The 15705-nt window shown below is 45.7% G+C and overlaps 1 protein-coding gene across 2 annotated transcripts in view; it reads right to left on the bottom strand.

Annotated features, from left to right (window-relative positions):
• Positions 1-15705, bottom strand: part of ATAT1 (alpha tubulin acetyltransferase 1) — a 118142-nt gene that overhangs the window by 85383 nt on the left and 17054 nt on the right. The window contains exon 1 of one of the 2 annotated variants that reach the window (XM_073548918.1): positions 60-141. The exons of the other annotated variant lie outside the window; for it this stretch is intronic. The gene's annotated coding sequence lies outside the window, so the exon portion shown is untranslated. Of the gene's footprint in view, positions 1-59; positions 142-15705 lie in introns of those variants that run through there. 2 annotated transcript variants of the gene reach the window in all.

Here is a 15705-nt window from a genome sequence, read left to right as displayed (position 1 = left end):
CATTAGAAATAAGAAAAATTGAGATAGTTTAGCGCATAAAATGGCCAAGTTATGTGTACCTGGAAGCCACGTTAAAGCATTTCTCGTTTTCCAGGTCCCTATTCTATGCCAATCCTCACTAGGACTGTAGTCTCCATCTGAATGGGAACCTATGAAAAATCCTCTGTTAGGACTGAAGTCTATTTCTCTGTGGAGGGGAAATGGACCTGGTTTGATTAAAAACGCCTGCAGCTAACAGGTGGAGTGCTCAGTCAGAAGGTAAATGAATCAAAATTTCAAAAACTGACCGTCACATCCAAGCATAATGTGAACAGGTGCTTAACCTAGAGTCACCAGCTCATATACATTCAAGCAAAAAAAGGAAGCACACTGTAGCGCCAAACCATGCAAACATGAAAAATGAATAAAGAATTGCATTACTGCATTAGAAATATGAAAAATTGAGAAAGTTTAGCGCATAAAATGGCCAAGTTATGTGTACCTGGAAGCCACGTTAAGGCATTTCTCGTTTTCCAGGTCCCTATTCTATGCCAATCCTCACTAGGACTGTAGTCTCCATCTGAATGGGAACCTATGAAAAATCCTCTGTTAGGACCCATTAGGACTCTGTTAGCACCCGTTCACATTATGCTTGGATGTGACGGTCAGTTTTTGAAATTATGATACCAATAAAAACATCAACTTGGCCCGCAAAAAATAAGACCTCACATGACTCGGTGGGTCAAAATACGGAAAAATTATAGCTCTCAATATGTGGTGGTGCAAAAACTATTTTTACAATAAAAAGTGTCTTTTAGCGTGTGACAGCTGCCAAAAATAAAAACTGCCATAAATAGTAAATCAACCCCCCCCCCCGTTATCACCCCCTTAGTTAGGGAAAAATAATAAATTTAAAAAAATGTATTTATTTCCATTTTCCCATTAGGGTTAGGGCTAGGGTTAGGGCTAGGGCTAGGGTTAGGGCTGAGATTAGGGTTAGGGGTGTGTTGGGGTTAGGGTTGGTGTTAGAATTGGGGAGTTTCCACTGCTTGGGCACATCAGGTGCTCTCCAAATGCAACATGGCGTCTGATCTCAATTCCAGCCAATTCTGCGTTGAAAAAGTCAAATGGTGCTCCTTCCCTTCCAAGCTCTGCCATGCGCCCAAACAGTGTTTTACCCCCACATATGGGGTATCAGCCTACTCAGGACAAATTGCAAAACAACTTTTGGGGTCCTATTTCTCCTGTTGCCCTTAGGAAAATAAAAAATTGGGGGCAAAAATATTATTTTTGTGGGAAAAAAATATGATTTTTTTATTTTCACGCCCAGGCGTTATAAACTTCTGTGAAGCCCTTTGGGGTTCAAAGTGCTCACCACACATCTAGATAAGTTCCTTAGAGGGTCTAGTTTCCAAAATGGTGCCATTTGTGGGGGGTTTCCACTGTTTAGGTACATCAGGGACTCTCCAAAGGCAACATGACACCCGCAGACCATTCCATCAAAGTCTGCATTCCAAAATGTCAGTACTTCCCTTCCGAGCCCCGATGTGGGCCCATACAGTAGTTTTCTCCCACATATGGGGTATCAGCGTACTCAGGAAAAATTGGACAACAACTTTTGGGGTCCATTTTCTTCTGGTACCCTTGGGAAAATAAAAAAATTGGGGACTAAATGATCATGTTTGTGGAAAAAATATGATTTTTTTTATTTTCACGCCCGGGCATTATAAACGTCTGTGAAGCCCTTGGGGGTTCAAAGTGCTCACCACACATCTAGATAAGTTCCTTAGGGGGCCTAGTTTCCAAAATGGTGTCATTTGTGGGGGGTTTCCACTGTTTAGGTACATCAGGGACTCTCCAAAGGCAACATGACACCCGCAGACCATTCCATCAAAGTCTGCATTCCAAGACGTCACTACTTCCCTTCCTAGCCCCGATGTGGGCCCATACAGTAGTTTTCTCCCACATATAGGGTACTCAGGACAAATTGGACAACAACTTTTGGGGTCCATTTTCTCCTGGTACCCTTGGAAAAATAAAAAAATGGGGACTAAATGATCATGTTTGTGGAAAAAATACGACATGGTGTCCGATCTCAATTCCAGCCAAGAAAGTCAAATGGCACTGCTTCCCTTCCGAGCTCTGCCATGCTCCTAAATAGTGGTTTATCCCCACATATGGGGTATCAGCGTACTCAGGATAAATTGCACAATAACTTTTAGGGTCCTGTTACCCTTGGGAAGTAAGAATTGAGGGTGAAAAAATCATATTTGTGGAAAAAATATGATTTTGTAATTGTACGGATGTACATGATTGCAGTGTACCGACTGAGAGCAGGCGCTGAGAAAGCCTGCAGCGGTGCCTGTGAGATCGCTGATCTGACACAGCGCTGTGCAAAGTGTCAGATCAGAAATCTGACACTAGACAGTGATGACCCCCCCGGGACAATAAAATAAAGTAAAAAAAAAATAAGTGTAAAAGTAATTTATAAAAAAGCCTTTAATAAATTTAAAAAAATAAAAATATTCCCTAATAAATTCATTTTTTGAAATTAAAACAAAACAAAACAGTAATAGTACACATATTTTTTTACCGCCGCATCCGTAATGACCCGCCCTATAAAGCTGTCTCACTAGTTAACCCCTTAAAAAATAAAAATAAAAAACAAAGCAAAAAACAATGTTTTATCATCATACCGCCGATCAAAAAGTGCAACAAAGCGCAATCAAAAAGATGTATATAAATAAACATTGTACCACTGAAAACGTCATCTTGTCCTGCAAAAACCGAGCCGCCATACAGCATCATCAGCGAAAAAATAAAAAAGTTACAGCTTGCAGAATAAAGCAATGCAAAAATAATTATTTTTTATATAAAATTGTTTTCATTGCATAAAAGCGCCAAAACATAAAAAAATACATAAATGAGGTATCGCTGTAATCGCACTGACCCGAAGAATAAAACTGCTTTATCAATTTTACCACAGACGGAAGGTGTAAACGCACCCCTAAAAGAAATTCGTGAAATGCTGGTTTTTGTTCATTCTGCGTCCCAAAAATAGGAATAAAAAGCGATCAAAAAATGTCACGTGCCCGAAAATGGTACCAATAAAAACATGAACTCGTCCCACAAAAAATAAGACCTCATTTGACTCGGTGAGTCAAAATATGGAAAAATTATAGCTCTCAAAATGTGGCGATACAAAAACTATTTTTACAATAAAAAGCATCTTTAGCGTATGATAGCTGCCAAACATAAAAACCAGCTAAAAATAGTAAATCAAAACCCCCTTTATCACCCCCTTAATTAGAGAAAAATAATAAAATGACAAAAAAATGCATTTATTTCTATTTTCCCATTAGGGTTAGGGTTAGGGCTAGGGGTGTGTTGGGGTTAGGGTTGGAGTTAGAATTGGGGGGTTTCCACTCTTTAGGCCCATCAGGGGCTCTCCAAACGCAACATGGCGTCTGATAACGTCAACTCGTCCCACATAAAATAAGACCTCACATGACTCAGTGGGTCAAAATACGGAAAAATTATAGCTCTCAATATGTGGTGATGCAAAAACTATTTTTACAATAAAAAGCGTCTTTTAGCGTGTGACAGCTGCCAAAAATAAAAACCGCCATAAATAGTAAATCAAACCCCCCCCGTTATCACCCCCTTAGTTAGGGAAAAATAATAATTTTTAAAAAATGTATTTATTTCCATTTTCCCATTAGGGTTAGGGCTAGGGTTAGGCCTAGGGCTAGGGTTAGGGCTGAGATTAGGGTTAGGGGTGTATTGGGGTTAGGGTTGGAGTTAGAATTGGGGGGTTTCCACTGTTTGGGCACATCAGGTGCTCTCCAAACGCAACATGGCGTCTGATCTCAATTCCAGCCAATTCTGCGTTGAAAAAGTCAAACGGTGCTCCTTCCTTCCAAGCTCTGCTATGCGCCCAAACAGTGGTTTTCTCCCACATATGAGGTATCAGCATACTCAGGACAAATTGGACAACAACTTTTGGGGTCCAATTTCTCCTGTTACCCTTGGGAAAATAAAAAAATTGGGAACTAAAAGATCATGTTTGTGGAAAAAATATGATTTTTTTATTTTCACGCCCTGGCGTTATAAAATTCTGTGAAGCCCTTGGGGGTTCAAAGTGCTCACCACACTTCTAGTTCCTTGGGGGGTCTAGTTTCCAAAATGGTGTCATTTGTGGGGGGTTTCCACTGTTTAGGCAAATCAGGGGCTTTCCATACGCGGCATGGTGTGCAATCTCAATTCCAGCCAAAAAAGTCAAATGGTGCTGCTTCCTTTCCGAGCTCTGCCATGCGCCCAAAAAGTGGTTTACCCCCACATGTTGAGTATTATGGTACTCAGGACAAATTGCACAATAACTTTTAGGGTCCTGTTACCCTTAGGAAAATAAAAATTGGGGGTGGAAAGATCATTTTTGTGGAAAAAATATGATTTTTTAATTTTACGGCTGTACATTATAAACTTCGGTGAAGCCCTTGGGGGTCCAAAGTTCTCACCACATATCTAGATAAGTTCCTTGGGGGTCTAGTTTCCAAAATGGTGTCATTTGTGGGGTTTTCTACTGTTTAGGCACATCAGAGGCTTTCCAAACGCGACATGGCATCCGATCTCAATTCCAGCCAAAAAATTCAAATGGCGCTGCCCACATATGGGGTATCAGCGTACTCAGGACAAATTGCACAATAACTTTTGGGGTCCTGTTACCCTTTGGAAAATAAAAAATGGGGGTGAAAAAAATATGATTTTTTAATTGTACGGCTGTATGTTATAAACTTCTGTAAAGCCCTTGGGAGTTCAAATTTCTCACCACATATCTAGATAAGTTCCTTGGGGGGGTCTAGTTTCCAAAATGGGGTCACTTGTGCGGGTTTCCACTGTTTAGGCACATCAGAGGCTCTCCAAACGTGACATGGCGTCCGATCTGAATTCCAGCTAATTTTGCGTTAAAAAAGTCAAACGGCGCTCCTTCCCTTCTGAGCTCTGCCATGCGCCGAAACAGTGGTTTCCCCCCCACATATCAGGTATCAGCGTACTCAGGACAAATTGCACAATAACTTTTGCAGTTCAATTTCTCCTATTACCCTTGGTAAAATAAAAACAATTGGACTTGAAGTAATTTTTTTGTGAAAAAAAGTTAAATGTTCATTTTTTTTAAACATTCAAAAAAATGCCTGTGAAGCACCTGAAGGGTTAATAAACTTCTTGAATCTGGCTTTGAGCACCTTGAGGAGTGCAGTTTTTAGAATGGTGTCAGTTTTGGGTATTTTCTATCATAAAGAACCCTCAAAGTGACTTCAAATGTGATGTGGTCCCTAAAAAAAATATGGTGTTGTAAAAAAGAGAAATTGCTGGTTCACTTTTAACCCTTATAACTTCCTAGAAAACAAAATGGTTCCAAAATTGTGCTGATGTAAAGTAAACATGTAGGAAATGTTACTTATTAAGTGATTTGTGTGCCATATCTCTGTGATTTAAGGGCATAAAAATGTGATTTAAGGGCATTTCAAAATTTTCGCCAAATTTCCATTTTTTTCACAAATAAATGCAAGTTATACGAATGAAATTTTACCACTAACATGAAGTACAATATGTCACGAGAAAACATTGTCAGAATCACCGGGATCCATGGAAGCGTTCCAGAGTTCTTACCTCAAAAAGGAACAGTGGTCAGAATTGTAAAAATTGGCCCGGTCATGAACGTGCTAACCACCCTTGGGGGTAGAGGGGTTAAATTCAAGGACATGGTAGCAAAGTCCCCGTTATAGCATAACAGTGCTCTTCCTGAAATGCTACATTCCCAAGGTGGTCAGTTCTATTTGAAGTTAGTGGTCAAAACACTGGCACAGGTATATTTCAAGGGTGTTATTGTTTCCTTTACTCAATGTCAGCAGCTCTATCAAGTCCTCAGACATGCTTTTTTAGGTATCTGCAACAAAGACATCCCCCGAGCACCCAGATCTTGGAAATTCACTCACATTGTCATACACCTTTGGGATTCTTAGGAGCCATGCATCCATGGGGTGGATCTCCTTTTCATACACCCATGTTCCTCATCACCATTGTTGGTTGATGCCAAATGGGGGACTTTACATTCCCACAATATGTTTCACTGGTAATTAATAACAATCTAGTCCAAATGTATATGTTAGGCATTGGGTTCCTGTCACTGCACAGCAGGAATCCCGAGCCTTGCATTCGGCAGTCTCCCATTCCTCTCCGGCCGCAGAGGAGGCAGCTCAGCAGACTTGTCAATCCAGGCGCTTGGCTCAGACCAGCTCTGTAGGTTTGGTTGCTGCTGCCACGTCTGGACCAGCTATAGCAACGCATGCTGGTCAGCAGCGAGCTACTCCAGGGACTAAGTCCTCCTTTCTGTCCACTGAGCATGCCTGTGGGATGATCTCTCATTGCAGATCGGAGGTCACATGCTCAGGTCCTTCTCCAGCTCGGATTGGACCATCAGGAAGGTCAGGAAGGTCCCGGAAGGACGCGGCTATAAAAGGTTCGCATGGCTGCTTGGCCATGTGCTAATATAGAGAAAGATTTAGACCATGTGGAGTGAGAGTTGTATGCATGTATGAATGTCTTTGGTGAATGACTCATTGGAAACCCCTACCCTTGGTACGCATGTGTTGTGTAGCCTAGCCTGTTAGCACCCAGGCTGAGGAGCAAGTAGGAGGCAGAGTCAGAGACTGGCATCAACGCCAAGTGGTGGCCTGGTCTGTACGCCACGGTTCACTTGGTCGGCACTCCACGGTCGCCAGCGTCACTTAGTGGCGTCCGCAGTTGCGACGCCGCACGCTTAGTAGGTCTAGAGGGACTCTGACCCTGTGTCTTTGGGGTTGAGTTCTGTGAACTGATACTGAGCGTTTACCTTGCCGAGCTCTGTGAGCTTTAACAGGCTCCGGCATTTATGTTCAGCGGTAGTGCGGCTCTGTGAAGCAACAGAGTCTGCCACTGTACACACTGGGTGACGTTAACCCGCATGTGTTCCTCTATTATACCACCATATAGCGTCCGCCATTACTGAGCAGCAGTTTACCACCCCTGCACGCTGGACCCCGGGCTGCAAACGCACCTTATTACCATCTTTATTATTTGGTGCGTTCCGCCAGCCCTAACATTATATTAGCGCCAGGGTCTGGCTAGTAATGGCGGACAAACAGCGATTGCAGTGGTACATCCAGCAGCTGGAGGGTAGGTTGGCGGCTCTTGAGCGCAAAACCTCAGCCGTGGATGTTACCGCAATAGCTGTTCAGGCTGCTAGCACGGCTGCAGCTTCTTTGTCCACTGCCACCCCTGTTCTGACATTATCCCGCCTCCCGCTGCCAGATAAATTTTCTGGCGATAGTAAGGCATGTAGGGGATTTCTGAGCCAGTGTGCAATACACCTTGAGCTCCTGGCTGCATGTTTTGACTCAGAGCGGGCTAAGGTGGGGTTCATAATATCCCTCCTGTCGGACAGGGCGTTGGAGTGGGCCACGCGATTATGGGAGCGCGACGATCTTGTGGTACAGAGGGCTCCACGGTTCTTGAAAACTCTGAAACAGGTCTTTTTAGGACCTCGGGTCACCCATGATACGGCGCTCCAACTGCTGGCATCGACACAAGGCTCGTCCATGGTCAGTCATTTCGCCATTCACTTCCGGACCCTAGCATCCGAGCTGGAGTGGCCGGGTAAAGCTCTCATTCCTGTATTTTGGAGGGGGACTGGCTGACCATGTGAAGGACGCCCTGGCCACTAGGGAGATTCCTGCCACACTGGAGGAGTTAATAGCAATATCTACTTGCATCGACCTCCGCTTTAACGAGCAAAGGTTGGAGCGAGCCCAGTGTAGGCAGAGGTTTCGGCTGGCACCCACCTTCGCCAAACCTCTGGAACCTCCAGTCCAGGCGTTCAAGCCGCATGAGGCCATGAAGACGTCGCGAGCAGGATCCAAGTCCCGGACCGCTCGGGTACGCATGGTCTGTCATGTCTTCCGGCAGTCAGGACATCTTGCCTCCAGATGTTCTCGGCAACTGGGAGAGCGTCCTCGTTTGGTGACCTTGGGAGCTGGCTCACTAAACACAGCGGTGTCTTTTTCTAAGTTGACCTTTAAGGGGACAGTTTCTATTGGCCCATCCACCCATATGGTAGAGCTTTGCGTGGATTCCGGGGCGGAGGGCAACTTCACGTCCTCTGCCTTCGCCAGATGGCACTCAATTCCGCTAGTTATGCTCGCCAAGCCAGTGACCATACGGGTGATAAATGGGTCGACACTACCATCACAAATAACCCATTAGACCATCCCTTTTACGTTATCCATGTCTCCTTCCCATCAGATCATCTCCCTGCTAGTCATTCCCGAAGGAATTGACGAGGTCCTATTAGGGATGCCGTGGCTACGGTATCATTCCCCTCATATAGTCCTCAGGGAGGATTCTGGGATGGGGTAAATCTTGTGTTGGTAAATGTCAAAGGGAGTGTGTTCAGGTTGCTTCTACTGAGGTACCCACAGATCTCTCCTCCCTCCCCAAACACTATTGGCCCTATGCGGACGTGTTCTCCAGGAAGGCAGCGGAGACCCTTTCGCCTCATCGCCCCTATGACTGTCCTATCGACCTCTTGCCCGGTGCTGAGCCTCCTCGGGGTAGAGTTTATCCACTCTCTATCCCGGAGACGGATGCAATGTCTCAGTATATCAGGGAGAATCTGGCAAGAGGCTTTATTAGGAAGTCAGTGTCACCTGCAGGGGCGGGGTTTTTCTTTGTGCAGAAGAAGAACGGAGAACTACGTCCATGCATAGACTACAGGGGTCTTAACGCCATCACCGTTAAGAACAAGTACCCTTTGCCCCTGATATCGGAGCTTTTTGATAGGTTGCGGGGAGCTAGGGTCTTTACCAAACTAGACCTGCGGGGTGCTTACAACCTCCTGCGGGGTGCTAACAATCTGATTCACATCTGTGAGGGGGACGAATGGAAGACAGCATTTAACACCAGGGATGGGCACTATGAATATCTGGTGATGCCCTTCGGGCTCTGTAATTCTCCGGCCGTCTTCCAAGACTTTGTGAATGACATCTTCCGGGATATGCTCACCTGTTGTGAGCTCATTTTCGGGTTTGCTTCTGGCTTCTGGTGAGGGTTATGGAGCTGGCTGTGCTGACAGAGGAGTAGTGAGTTCTCTATCTGGACTCCCTCTGTTGGTGAAGGGAGGTAATGAAGCTGATCTAAATGGCAGAGACCGGCCACCTGAGGAAGAGGACTGCGATTGGACATCAGGAGTTTCTGATTGGATTTAAGGCAGCCGACTCCCTAGTTTCTTGCTGGTGATTTTTCCTGACTGTGGCTTCTGGTTTCCTAAAGCTAAGTTTTCTCTGCTATTGTTCTTATGAGTTTTTGTCTTGTTTACTTAGTTTTTGTGTTCAGCCAGCCCTGGCTGGGACTGGGCTGAATCCCCATTTTGTCTCTGATCAATTGATCTCTTTTGCTCTGTCTTCAGAATATACCTGAGTGCCGATATAGTGTTTTGAAGTCTAGCGACTTCAGGGCCTTTTTCTATCAGACGTGTTGGACATTATTTTTGGCAGGGTTTTTTGCGTGATTGCAGACAGCGGCTTTTCTTTCCTGTCCTTTCTAGTTAGTGAGGGCCCCATCGTTTGCTCAGCCTATCTTTCTATCTGTGTCTGTGTTTTCATCTTGTTTCACCGACAATACATGTTGGGGGCTGTATATTGCTTTGGGGTCTGCTCTGGGGCAGTTTAGATTTTCCCTTTCTTTCTTTAGGCTTATTTAGTTCTCCGGCCGTGACGAGGCGTCTAGGACCACCGTAGGCACGCTCCACGGCTACTGCTAGTTGTTGTGGATAGGATCAGGGGCCTGCAATCCGCTAGTTACCAACCTCTCCGGTTTTCTGGGCTTAGCTTTCTTTTTGTTTTTTCCTCCTAGGTGACTCATTCATAACAGAATCACCAGCCATACCACACATTCTAGGGTACTCAAAAGCAGGAGAGAATTGTAAAAAAAAAAAAAAAACTGTCAGAATTTTTTTTTGTATGTATATTTTCTCCTCTTTTTTCTTCTGGGGCCGTAGGAGGATTCTTTTTTTTTTTCTCCTTGATGGAGATTAAGCAATTGTCTGATCGTGTGGAGCAGCTCGCTGCTGAAGTGTGGGGAATTTCCGCCTATCTCACTCATTCACATGCTGTTGAACCAAGGATCTCTGCTCCTGATGTGTTTTCTGGAATAATTGTAAATTATTTCTTGCCTTGAAGCCTAACTTGCGATCCCCAGGATTGGGCGTTTTCTTTGACACCTGAATATCCTGTTTTGACTAATGTGGATGCATTTTTTCAAGCCTTGGGGTTGTTATATGATGAACCTAATGCTATTGATCATGCTGAGAGAGCCCTATTGGCATTGAACCAGGGTCAGGATCCTGCAGAGTTATACTGTCAGAAATTCTGAAAGTGGGCGGTCCTTACTACATGGAATGATAGTGCATTGGCAGCTCTCTTTTGGAAGGGTTTGTCTGAGGCTTTAAAAGATACTATGGTGGGATTTCCTGTTCCCTCTGGTCTTGAGGATTCTATGTCATTAGCCATTCAAGTTGATCGGCGTTTACGTGAACGCAAGACTACACGGGAGGCGCTGCCACATTTTGAACCTATGCAATGTGGAGTTTTGTCTAGGGCGCAACGTCAAGAGTTTAGAAGGTGTAATAAGCTGGGATTTTTCTGTGGGGATGCCTCTCATGTTATTTCTGTCTGCCCTAAACGAGAGAAACGTTTTGCACACACATTTGCTGTGGGTGGTGTACAACCTAAGTTTCTTTTGGCAATTACTCTGATCTGCTCCTTATCCACATTTTCCGCGAAGGCTTTTGTGGATTCAGGAGCGGCCTTGAATCTAATGGACTTGGATTTTGCTAAACGTTGTGGTTTTCCTATGACACCTCTGTGGACGCCTATTCCTTTGAGGGGTATTGATGCTACTCCTTTGGCGAAGAATAAACCTCAGTTTTGGACCCAGGTGATAATGCGGGTCGCCCAGACCACCAAGAAAATTGCAGATTTTTGGTGTTGCATAATTTACATGATACCATTGTTCTGGGTTTTCCCTGGTTGCAAGTCCATAATCCGGTTTTGGATTGGAAATCTGTATCTGTGGTGAGTTGGGGTTGTCGGTGTGCTCTTGGCGACACTCCTGTTTTCTCCACCTCTCCCCAGTCGCATGATGTTCCTGACTATTTGGCTGATTTTTATGATGTATTTAGTGAGAGCAAGTCTGCGTCTTTGCCTCCTCGTAGGAGTTATGTGCAATTGAGTTGAGACCTGGGTGTAAATTTCCCAAGGGTCGACTTTTCAATTTATCTGTACCCGAACACGAGGCTATGCGATCTTATATTAAGGAGTCATTGGAGAAGGGTCATATTAGACCATCCTCTTCGCCCTTAGGTGCTGTTTTTTTTTCGTGGCCAAGAAAGATGGTTCATTAAGGCCTTGTATTGACTATCGTTCCCTCAACAAAATTACGGTTAAATTTCAGTATCCGTTACCCCTGATTTCTGATTTATTCTCCAGAGTTAAAGGTGCTTGCTGGTTTACTAAGCTTGACCTCAGGGGGGTGTATAATCTTATTCGCATCAAGCATGGGGATGAATGGAAGACGGCGTTTAATACTCCGGAGGGACATTTTGAGTACCTGGTGATGCCTTTTGGGCTCACTAATGCCCCTTCTGTCTTTCAATCCTTCATGAATGATATTTTCCGGGACTTTGTGGATAAGTTTTTGATCATCTATCTGGATGCTATTTTGATCTTTTCCAGGGATTGGGATTCTCATTTGGAACATGTTCGGACTGTGTTCCGGATTTTGAGGGAGAATTCCTTGTATGTTAAGGTGCAACAACCCTGCTGGCATCACTGCATGGCCTCCCATCCCCCGCACACCAACTTACTTTCTGCTTCAAGCAATGCTGTAAATTCTGTCTGTTGCCAGCTCTGTGCCTCTGCTCTCCATGTTTCCAGACTGTGTGTATAGGGGGGCGGCGCCTGAACTCTCTGGTTCTTATGCAGTCAGGGTGCACCTGTGTAATATGTTCCTTACCAATCACCTAGAGCCCTTGACTATTTAGTTTCGCCACTCCCACTGAAACATTGCCTGTGCAATGTCTAAACTCAGTTAGCTCCTTGCTGCTGAGCCAGCCAGGCCCTGTCCTATGTCTTGCCTTCTCTGAAGGCTCTTACTGCGTATTCCTGTGTCTTGGTACCTTGCCTAGCATTTCTCTGTCCGCCTGCCAGGAGGCAGAATATCCTGGTCCTTGAGTCTTGTTCCCAGTGCCTTGTCTGTTCTCTGTCCGCCTGCCAGGAGGCAGAATATCCTGGTCCTTGTGTCTTTGTCCCTGTGTCTCTGTCTGTACTCAGTCTTACCTCTGTCTGTCAGTCTCCTTGTCTGTGGTTCCTTCTCTGCCGTGTCTTTCCTTGTGTCCTCCCTATCTGTGATTCTGCTCCCTAGCCGCTCTGTCTGCATGGCTCCCTAGCCGCTCTGTCTGCACGGCTCCCTAGCCGCTCTGCCTGCTCGGCTCCTTAGCCGCTCTGCCTGCTCGGCTCCTTAGCCGCTCTGCCTGCTCGGCTCCTTAGCTGCTCTGCCTGCTCGGCTCTCTAGCCGCTCTGCCTGCTCAGCTCTCTAGCCACTCTGCCTGCTCAGCTCTCTAGCCGCTCTGCCTGCTCAGCTCTCTAGCCACGCTGCCTGCTCGGCTCTCTAGCCGCTCTGCCTGCTCGACACTCCTGCCTATATCCATACCTGCACCTCCTGTGTGAACAGGTTCAAATCCTGTTCCAGCATACACCACTCCCTCCTGCCTACACCTCCTGTGTGAACAGGTCCAAACCTGTTCCTTCATATTCCACTCCTTCCTGCCTATATCCATACCTGCACTTCCTGTGTGAACAGGTCCAAACCTGTCTCTCATATTCCGTGCCCGCCTGTCCTGTGTCTCCAAGCCGTGCCGGCTTGCCCGGTGTCTCAGCCTGCTTGTCACTCGCACCTGTCCAGGTGTCCTGTTCCCGAGTGGGATCAGCAGCCACAGCCAGACACCACCCTGGAGTGGCACCCGGCAGCTACCTGCCGCACAAGCCTGACCTCACCATCAGAGGCTCCAGTGAAGACCAAGGTAGCTGCCGTAGTTACGCCCCTTCCAGGGTAGTCTGGTTTGTAGCACAGTGGGGCCACAACCCCCCTGGCTCACGCCATTCAGCCAAGGCGCGAGCGTGACATAAGGGGTCGAAGTGCCTTTTTGGTGTACAGAGGATTTCATTTTTGGGATTTATTTTGTCTCCGTCAACTATTGAAATGGACCCGGCCAAGGTACAGGCCATTTATGATTGGGTTCAACCCACTTCTTTGAAGGCTCTCCAGAAGTTTTTGGGTTTTGCTAATTTTTATCGTAAATTTATAGCTAATTTTTCTGGTATTGCTAAACCACTGACTGATTTAACTAAGAAGGGTGCTGATGTGTTGAATTGGTCTTCAGAGGCTGTTTCGGCCTTTCAGGAGCTGAAGCGGAGGGTCACTTCTGCTCCGGTTTTGCGGTAACCTGATGTCTCACTTCCTTTTCAGGTGGAGGTAGACGCTTCAGAAATTGGTGCAGGAGCTGTTTTGTCCCAAAAAGATCCGGTGACATCTAAAATGAATCCCTGTGCCTTCTTTTCCCGAAAGTTCTCCCCATCTGAACGCAACTATGATGTGGGGAATCGGGAATTGTTAGCCATGAAATGGGCATTTGAGGAGTGGAGACATTGGTTGGAGGGAGCTAGACATCAAGTTGTGGTCCTCACTGACCACAAGAAATTGATTTACCTTCAGTCGGCCAAACGCTTGAATCCTAGACAGGCTAGGTGGGCCTTGTTTTTTACGCGTTTTGATTTTGTGGTCTCCTTTCTTCCAGGCACTAAGAATGTTAAGGCAGATGCCCTTTCTAGGAGTTTCTTTGCTGATTCTCCTATTGTGACCAAGCCTAATACCATCCTAGGTGAGGGGGTAGTTCTTTCTGCCATCTCGCCCGATTTGAGACATGCTCTGGAAGAATTCCAGGAGGACAAACTTGAGCGTTGTCCTATGGGAAAATTGTATGTTCCTGACCAGTGGAGGAAGAGAGTGATGTCTGAAGTTCATTGCTCCGCATTGGCTGGTCATCCAGGTATTTTTGGTACCAGAGATTTGGTGAGTCGGTCTTTGTGGTGGCCCGCCTTATCTCGTGATATCAGGAATTTTGTGCAGTCCTGTGGGACTTGTTCCCGGTCTAAACCCTGTTCTCGCTCTAGTGGGTTGTTGATGCCCTTACCGGTGCCTAAGAGGCCATGGACCCATATTTCAATGGATTTTATTTCTAATCTTCCTGTCTCTCAGAGAATGATTGTTATCTTGGTGATTTGTGATAGATTCTCTAAGATGGTCCATCTTGTACCACTCCCAAAGTTGCCATCTTCCTCAGAGTTGGTACCCTTGTTTTTACAATAGGTGGTTCGGTTGCATGGGATTCCTGAGAACATTGTATCGGACAGAGGAGTTCAGTTTGTTTCCAGATTCTGGAAAGCCTTTTGTTCCAAGCTGGGAATTCAGTTGTCCTTCTCCTCTGTGTTTCACCCTCAGACCAATGGGCAGATGGAGAGAACAAACCAGACTTTGGAGTCCTATTTGAGATGTTTTATATCTGCTGATCAGGATGATTGGGTTTCATTTTTGCCCTTGGCCGAATTCGCTTTAAATAATAGAGCTAGTTCTGCCACCTTGATGTCACCCTTTTTCTGTAACTTTGGGTTTCATCCTCCATTTTCTTCAGGGCAAGTGGAATCTTCAGCCTTCCCAGGTGTTGACACTGTGGTAGAGAGAATGCAGCAGATTTGGGACCAAGTAGTGGATAAGTTGTCTCTCTCCCAGGAAAAGGCCCAGCGGTTTTCTAACTGGCATAGGACCATTGGTTCCCGATTTAAAGAGGTTGATATGGTTTGGTTGTCATCAAAGAATATCTCTATGAAGGTGTCTTCTCCAAAGTTCAAGCCAAGATTTATTGGACCTTACAAGATTTTGGAGATTCTTAATCCGGTTTCTTTTCGATTGGCTCTTCCTGTTACGTTTAAGATCCATAACGTGTTTCATAAGTTGCTGTTGAAGAAATATGTTGAGCCAGTAGTTCCTATGGCTGCACCTCCTGACCCTGTATTGGTTGAAGGTAATGTGGAATATGAGGTAGAGAAAATACTGGATTCTCGTCTGGCTAGACGGAGACTCCAGTATTTGGTCAAGTGGAAGGGTTATGGCCAGGAGGACAATTCTTGGGTCTCTGCCTCTGATATTCATGCCGATAGATTGGTTCGTGCTTTTCATCGGGCCCATCCTGATTGGCCCGGTGGCGTGGATGAGGGTTCGGTGACCCCTCCTCAAGGGGGGGTACTGTTGTGAGCTCATTTTCGGGTTTGCCTCTGGCTTCTGGTGAGGGTTATGGAGCTGGCTGTGCTGACAGAGGAGTAGTGAGTTCTCTATCTGGACTCCCTCTGTTGGTGAAGGGAGGTAATGAAGCTGATCTAAATGGCAGAGACCAGCCACCTGAGGAAGAGGACTGCGATTGGACATCAGGAGTTTCTGATTGGATTTAAGGCAGCCGACTCCCTAGTTTCTTGCTGGTGATTTTTCCTGACTGTGGCTTCTGGTTTCCAGTTTGGTTCC

The sequence above is a fragment of the Dendrobates tinctorius genome, unplaced genomic scaffold, assembly GCF_039654945.1.
Source record: "Dendrobates tinctorius isolate UK_male_01 unplaced genomic scaffold, ASM3965494v1 ptg000158l, whole genome shotgun sequence".
In the NCBI taxonomy this organism is placed as follows: Eukaryota; Metazoa; Chordata; class Amphibia; order Anura; family Dendrobatidae; genus Dendrobates; species Dendrobates tinctorius.
The sequence above is the reverse complement of the archived record's forward strand: the minus strand, read 5'-3'. Positions and strand labels throughout refer to the sequence as shown.